This window comes from Chionomys nivalis, chromosome 11, assembly GCF_950005125.1.
Source record: "Chionomys nivalis chromosome 11, mChiNiv1.1, whole genome shotgun sequence".
In the NCBI taxonomy this organism is placed as follows: Eukaryota; Metazoa; Chordata; class Mammalia; order Rodentia; family Cricetidae; genus Chionomys; species Chionomys nivalis.
Window position 1 is genome coordinate 11,386,919 of NC_080096.1, and position 7,180 is coordinate 11,394,098.

A 7,180-nucleotide genomic window follows, 5' to 3' on the forward strand; every position below is an offset into this window, starting at 1 on the left:
CCCCTAGCATGGTGCATGCACACTGATACACACACACATGCATACTGCATCAGTACATGCACACTAATACACATATGAACATTTACACACATATATGCATACCAACACACATGCACACCAACACAGACACATGCACACCAATACACATACATGCACATCAACACACAGAAATGCACACTTGCTGTGGGATAATTCTCTTGAACACTGTAAAGATTTGTCACTCATATTGGTTTAATAAAACACTGATTGACCAGTAGCCAGGCAGGAAGTATAGGTGGTGGGACGACCAGATTAGGAGAATTCTGGGAAGAGGAAAGGCAGAGACGCTGTCACCAGGCAGATGCAGAAGAAGCAAGATAAGAATGCTTTCCTGAGGAAAGGTACCAAGCTACGTGGCTAAACATAGACAAGAATTATGGGTTAATTTAAGTTGTAAGAGCTAGTTAATAATAAACTGAGCTAAAAATCCAAACAGCTTATAATTAATACAAGTCTCTGAGTGTTTCTTTGGGACTGAACGACTGTGGGATCAGGTGGCACAGAAACTTCTGTCTACAAACACTGACACACATGCACTATGATACACACATGCACACGAACACACACACATGCACACCGATACATATACATGCATACCAACACACGCATGCATACCACCACATGTACATGCATACCAATACACAAAATCACAGATACACATGCATGTACACTGACACACATGCACTCTGATACACACATGCACACTAACACACACATGCACACCAACACATATACATGCATACCAACACAACAAATGCACAGATGCACACTGACACACATATGCACACCACCACATATACACGCACACCAATACACACAAATCACAGATACACATGCATGCACACTGATACACATACATGCACACTGACACACATGCACTCTGATACACACACGCACACTGACACACACATGCACACCAACACATATACATGCATACCAACACAACAAATGCACAGATGCACACTGACACACATATGCACACCACCACATATACACGCGCGCCAATACACACAAATCACAGATACACATGCATGCACACTGACATACATGCATACACATGAAGATATGAAAAAGTAAAAGAAGGCTGCAGTCACAGTTCAGAGGTAGAACGCTCATCTAGCATGTATTCAGGGGCTGGAGAGATGGCTCAGAGGTTAAGAGCACTGCCTGCTCTTCCAAAGGTCCTGAGTTCAATTCCCAGCAACCACATGGTGGCTCACAACCATCTGAAATGAGATCTGATGCCCTCTTCTGGCTGCAGACACACAGACAGAATATTGTATACATAATAAATAAATAAATATTAAAAAAAAAAAAAAAGACCTGGATTCAGCCAGGCGATGCTGGCAGAGGCAGGTGGATCCCTGAGTTCGAGGTCTGTAGAGTGAGTTCCAGGACAGCTAAAGCTATACAGTGAAATCCTGTCTCAAATAAACAAACAAAAAAATTCAAAAACCAAACAAGCCAAAAACCAACCAACCAATCAAACAAAAAACAAGAACCTAGATTCCATCCCCTGCACCAAAAAAATGAAAAATGAGAACAAACCAGGTTTTTAAAACAAATACCATATTCAGAAAGAAACCAATCACATTCACAAATCTACAAATAGTAATTATAGAAAATCCAACAAAATAATAATAATAAATGAAGCAGACAGTGGCACACACCTTTAACCCCAGCACTCTAGAGTCAGAGACAGTAGATCTCTGAGTTCAAGGCTAGCCTACTCTACAGAACGAGTTTAGCCACAGCTACACAGAGAACTGAACAATCTCTATGATGAAAGTTAGAAAATATCAATCAAAGATGTTGAAGAGAAAACCCCAGAATGAAAAGACATCTCATGCCCACAGAATGCAAGAAATAATTGGTTAAAATATCCTTATTACCAAAGTTATACAGATTCAATTCAATTTCCTATCAAAGTACCGGTAACATTCTTTCTTAATTAATTGATTAAATTTTTATGTGCATTGGTGTTCTGACTGCATGTATGTGTGCACGAGGGTGTCAGGACTGCCTGGAAGTGGAGGTACAGACAGTTGTGAGCTGCCATGTAGGTGCTGGGAATTGAGCCCGGGTCCTCAGGAAGAACAGTCAGTGCTCTTAACCATGGAGCCATCTCTCCAACCCCAACATTCTCCACAGATCAAAAAAAGATGCTTCAGGGATGGAGAGATGGCTCAGGAGTCAAGAGTCCTTACTGTTCTTGCAAAGGAGTTGAGTTTGGTTCCCACCGCCCACATCAGGAGGGTCCTAACTGCCTGGGTCTCCTGCTCTAAGGCGGCTGCTGACCTCTTTGGGCCTCCAGGTGAGCTTACACTCACAGTGTGCACACTCACATACTCACACACACACATACACACAGTGGAGAATAAAGGAACTTTGGTTGCTTGTTTTTGTTGTTGCTGTTTTGAGAAAGGATTTCTCTGTGTAGCCCTGGCTGTCCTAGAACTCCCCTCTGTGGATCATGCTGGCCTCAAACTCAAAGATCCTCCTGCCTCTGCCTCCCGAGTGCTGGGATTAAAGGCGTGCACCACCACCCCCAGGCAAGTGTTTCAATTTTTTGTTTGTTTGTTTGTTTGTTTTTGTTTTTGTTTTTTCGAGACAGGGTTTCTTTGTAGCCTGTGCTGAAACTCACTCTGTACACCAGGTTGGCCTCGAACTCACAGAGATCCCCTTGCCTCTGCCTCCCGAGTGCTGGGATTAAAGGCGTGCGCCACACTGCCTGGCAAGTGTGGATTTTTAGTTATACTATGTTTTGTGTTGTAATATCAGTATGGGATTTTGGGAATAAACATGAAAGAAGAGTTTATGATTTAAAAGCGATGCTGTGTGTTAAACTGACAAAGGGTCAACAGAGATGGTAAGCTTTGGTCATCTTGACACAAACGAGGGTTATCTGAGAAGAGGAACATTTAGCTGAAAAAAATTCCCCAATAACGCAGGCTGGTAGGGAAGCCTATGTGGCGTTTTCTTGATTAACTGTGGATGTGGGAGAGACCAGCCCATTGTAGGCATTGTCCCCCTGGGCAGGTGGCCCTGAGTTCTATAAAGTGAGCTGAACAAACCATGTAGAGAAAGCCAGCACTCTGGGTTCTTCTTCAGCTCCTGCCCCAGGTCCCTGCTCCACCTTCCATCCACAGTGGATTGTGGTTGGGGGCTGTGTAAGCTCTGTATAGCCCTTTCTTCCCTGGATTGGTCTGGAGGGGTTTTGTCAGGGCAATAGAAAACAGCTAAGCCACTGGGCAGGTAGGATGTGTCTGCACCCTAGCTACTAAGGAGGCTGAGATGAAAGGGTTATTTCAGCCCAGGAATTTGAATCCAGCCTGGCTAGCAGAGACAATCAGAAGTGGGTGAGAGAGGAAAAACCTCAGCCCACACTTGTGGGATCCCCCGGAAGTGGATCTGTCCCCCTTGACTAAAGGTCAAGAGTTTAGACCTAGTCTTGCTCCTTCAAGGTTACGACAGGTTGTTTGCCCTAAGGTGTGGCTACTAACAGGACGTCTTGACCTAGGATGGGGTTAGTCGGTGTTTATTGAGAAGATAATTACTTTGTTTGTTCCTTGTATCGTGGTAAAGAAGACTCTTGCCTTCCCCCTCTTTTTCGGATTGGGACGTACAAAGCCTTTGAGACATAACCGCCAGGCGACTCTCAGTATTTACTGAGTGCCCTCCCAACTCTATCAGCTGTCTCTTCTCTATTTCTTTCTCAGTCCACACGCTCCCCCCCAAGCATAGATGAATATGTCGGGTGGGACCTGGCCCACGCTAGGTTAGGATCCAGCCATGTTTTCCACCTGCCTGGGCCCCTCAGTGGCAGGCGTCTCTCTTCCTCTCTCTCCTTTTGCCAATTGGTTCAGAAGCTGCACCTGGCACCTTTTGGACCTCATGGAGCCTCCGTTTGTGTGGGGTTCCACAGACATGAGCCTGTTCCACTTTGACTAAAGGTCGGAGGGTTTGACTTTATTTCTGCTCCTTCAAACTCATTGACAACGGGTGTGGCTACAAACAAGAAGCCCTGACCTAGGGTGTGGTCACTTGGTGTTTTGGACATTAAGATGGCCCACAGAAGTGAATCTACTCTACCCTGACCAAAGGTCAGAGAATTCAAGCCTATTCCTGTTCCTTCATTTTAAGACAGGTTTGACCCAGGGAGTGGTGCCTACAGGATACTTGGTCTAGGGTGTATTTGCTACATATCCTGCCCAAAATATCAGGAAATAATGGCTAAATGTCTCAAGTATCGGAGTAGTAACTGTTCTGGTTGCCCTTTGTGTCATGATAAAGCAGTCTTTTGCCTTCTTCCCCCCACCCCTTTTGTATTGGGGTATAAAAGCGTGCGCAACATAAACGCAGGTGGATTCAGTATTTTCTGAGTGGCCCTCCGGGCACAGGTGGAATCAGTCTTCACTGGATGGCCCTCCTGCTGCTATCCTACGGCTCTGTGTTTCTTTCCTATCTCTGTTCCTGCTAACATTTCTAGTCCACATGCCCCTACCCTGGAACGTATGAACCCGTCATGGTTGGACCACTACAAATGTCACCCCAAAGTGTGACTTAGGACACATTTGCGGCACCACTTTCCACGGGCTCCTCCCATATCCCATCACGTTCAGCCAAGCTCCTGGGCCTGTCCGCAGGAGCCCCTGTGTGGGTGCTCATCCTCTCTCACTTCAATGTCAGTGTGATTCTGCGTGACGGCACAGCAGTGCAGGCTTCACACATGCTGCACACTCAGGATAATATGGATTTGTGTGTGTGTGTCAGGGCACACATGTGGACGTTAGAGGACAACCTGCAGGAGACAGTTCTTTCCTTACTTGCTGAGTCAATCTTGCTGGCCCAAGCAATTTTATATATATATAGTGTGTGGTGTGTGTGTGTGTGTGTGTGTGTGTGTGTGTGTGTGTGTGAGAGAGAGAGAGAGAGAGAGAGAGAGAGAGAGAGAGAGAGAGAGAGAGCGCAGGAGAGGGTGTCAGATTCCCTGGAGCTGGAGTTACAGGCAGATGTAGGAACCAAATTTTGGTCCTCTGCAAGATCAACAAACACTGCTAATCATTGAGCCATTTCTCCACATCACACCCACAGCAATTTATTTAAAAATTCTTTTTTTTTTTTTGGTTTTTCGAGACAGGGTTTCTCTGTGGTTTTGGAGCCTGTCCTGGAACTAGCTCTTGTAGACCAGGCTGGTCTCGAACTCCCAGAGATCCGCCCGCCTCTGCCTCCCAAGTGCTGGGATTAAAGGCGTGCGCCACCACCGCCTGGCTTTAAAATCCCAGTGCTTAGGAAGCAAAAGCAGGAGAATTTGGAGTTGGAGGCCAGACTGGGCTGCATAGTGAGAACCTGTCTTGAAAGCTAAGAGCTGGCAACCAAGCTAAGCCAGAGAGTACTGACCTAGGATGCATAAGGCATCACGTTTGCTCACACCAACCCCTTGAGAAAAATAAAAGGAGTAAAAGCTCTTATTTGTTTATTTATTTATTTATTTATTTATTTATTTTGAGATGGCCTCTTGCTATATTGTTCAAATTGATCAGCAACTCTGGGCTTTCAGAAATGCTCCTGCCTCAGCGTCCAAAATAGGTGACATTCGGGTGCCAGTGAGTGTGACAAGAAGCCCCACACTTCTGCAATGCCATTTCTTTCAAACAGGACAACTGGCCATCTCCCTGGATTTTGGAAGCTCTGAGTTGTTTTGGAAAGGGCCCAGCTCCCAGGAAGGGACATCAATGGAGACACCCTTCTGTGTGCCCCCTCTCCTGTGCCCATTCCCCTCCCCTGTGCCCTCTCCCCTGCCCTGTGCCCACTCCCCTCCCCTGTGCCTGCTCCCCTCCCTGTGCCCACTCCCCTGCCTGTGCCCACTCACCTGTACCCACTCCCCTCCCCTGTGCCCACTCCCCTCCCTATGCCCACTCCCCTCCCCTGTGCCCGCTCCCCTGCCTGTGCCCACTCCCCTGCCTGTGCCCACTCCTCTCCCTGTGCCCACTCCCCTGTACCCACTTCCCTACCCTGTACCCACTTCCCTCCCCTGTGCCCACTCCCCTGCCTGTGCCCACTACCATCCCTGTGCCCACTCCCCTCCCTTTTTCCCTGCACCTTCATCTGCTGCCTCCCTCCGCTCTACTTTGCATCTCTCTGTCGAGTTCAGCTAAGAGACCAGACCCTGAAGCTCAGCTATAAGCAGAGGGGACCCTCCCTCACTGCCCTGTGTGTTCATCAGCTCCTACTCCCAGACCTGGACCTCAGGAATGCTCCAGGACCCAGCAGCACAGGTGGGTGCCCTCTGTCCTGCTCTCACATGTGGAAATACCCCTGTACCCCTTCCTCACCTCTCAGAAGCTGTGTCCTTCGTGCTCTGTTGACCGGGGTAGTTCTGGTTGGCTTGTCTGGGACATTCTTTAGTGGTCATGGTAAACTTGAGCCTGGGAGGGGGGGAGGGAGGGTGTTGATTGGCGGAATGCACACCTGTCCAGGTGCAGAGGCTCTCCAAACAAAGAGGCTCTGTTAGAGGAGCTCCAGTCGGGACCTCTGCCTGGTGCACTGAAAGGTAAGGAGCTGAGGGTGCCGAGGAAGGCAGGGACTTGAACTTGGGTGGGACATGCCAGGATCAGGACAGGCGGGGAGGGTACAGATAGGAGCAGGGACAGAAGCTCTTTCTGGGTCTGGGAGCTTCCTGCTTCCCCTGGAACTAAGCTGAGGAACACAGGACATTGAGGGATGGGTATGGGGCATTAGAACCATCCATGGGGACCAAGTGACAGGGTCATCTCTGAGCAAAATGACTGCTCAGAACATTCTAGAGCCCCTGGAGGATGGCAGCAGGGAGCCCCAGCAAGGGAGAGGTTTCTGAAAGGAAATAGACCAAGCCCCCATCCCAGCTCCTTCTGAGTATGGCTGGAGCTGAGAAGTCCCATTCCTCACATCCAGCACACAGGTACCACCCAGAGAAGGCACACAGAGACCACTGAAGGCTCCTGAGAACTCCCCGCACCAGCAACCCACACCCACCCACCCACCCACGAGCATAGGGCTCTGCCTTCAACTCGGAAGGTGGAGTACTGGGGGAACCTAGACATGGGACGTGGGTAAATAGTGCCTGTCACCAAGCAGCTGTCCCCCTGTCACCACAGAACCG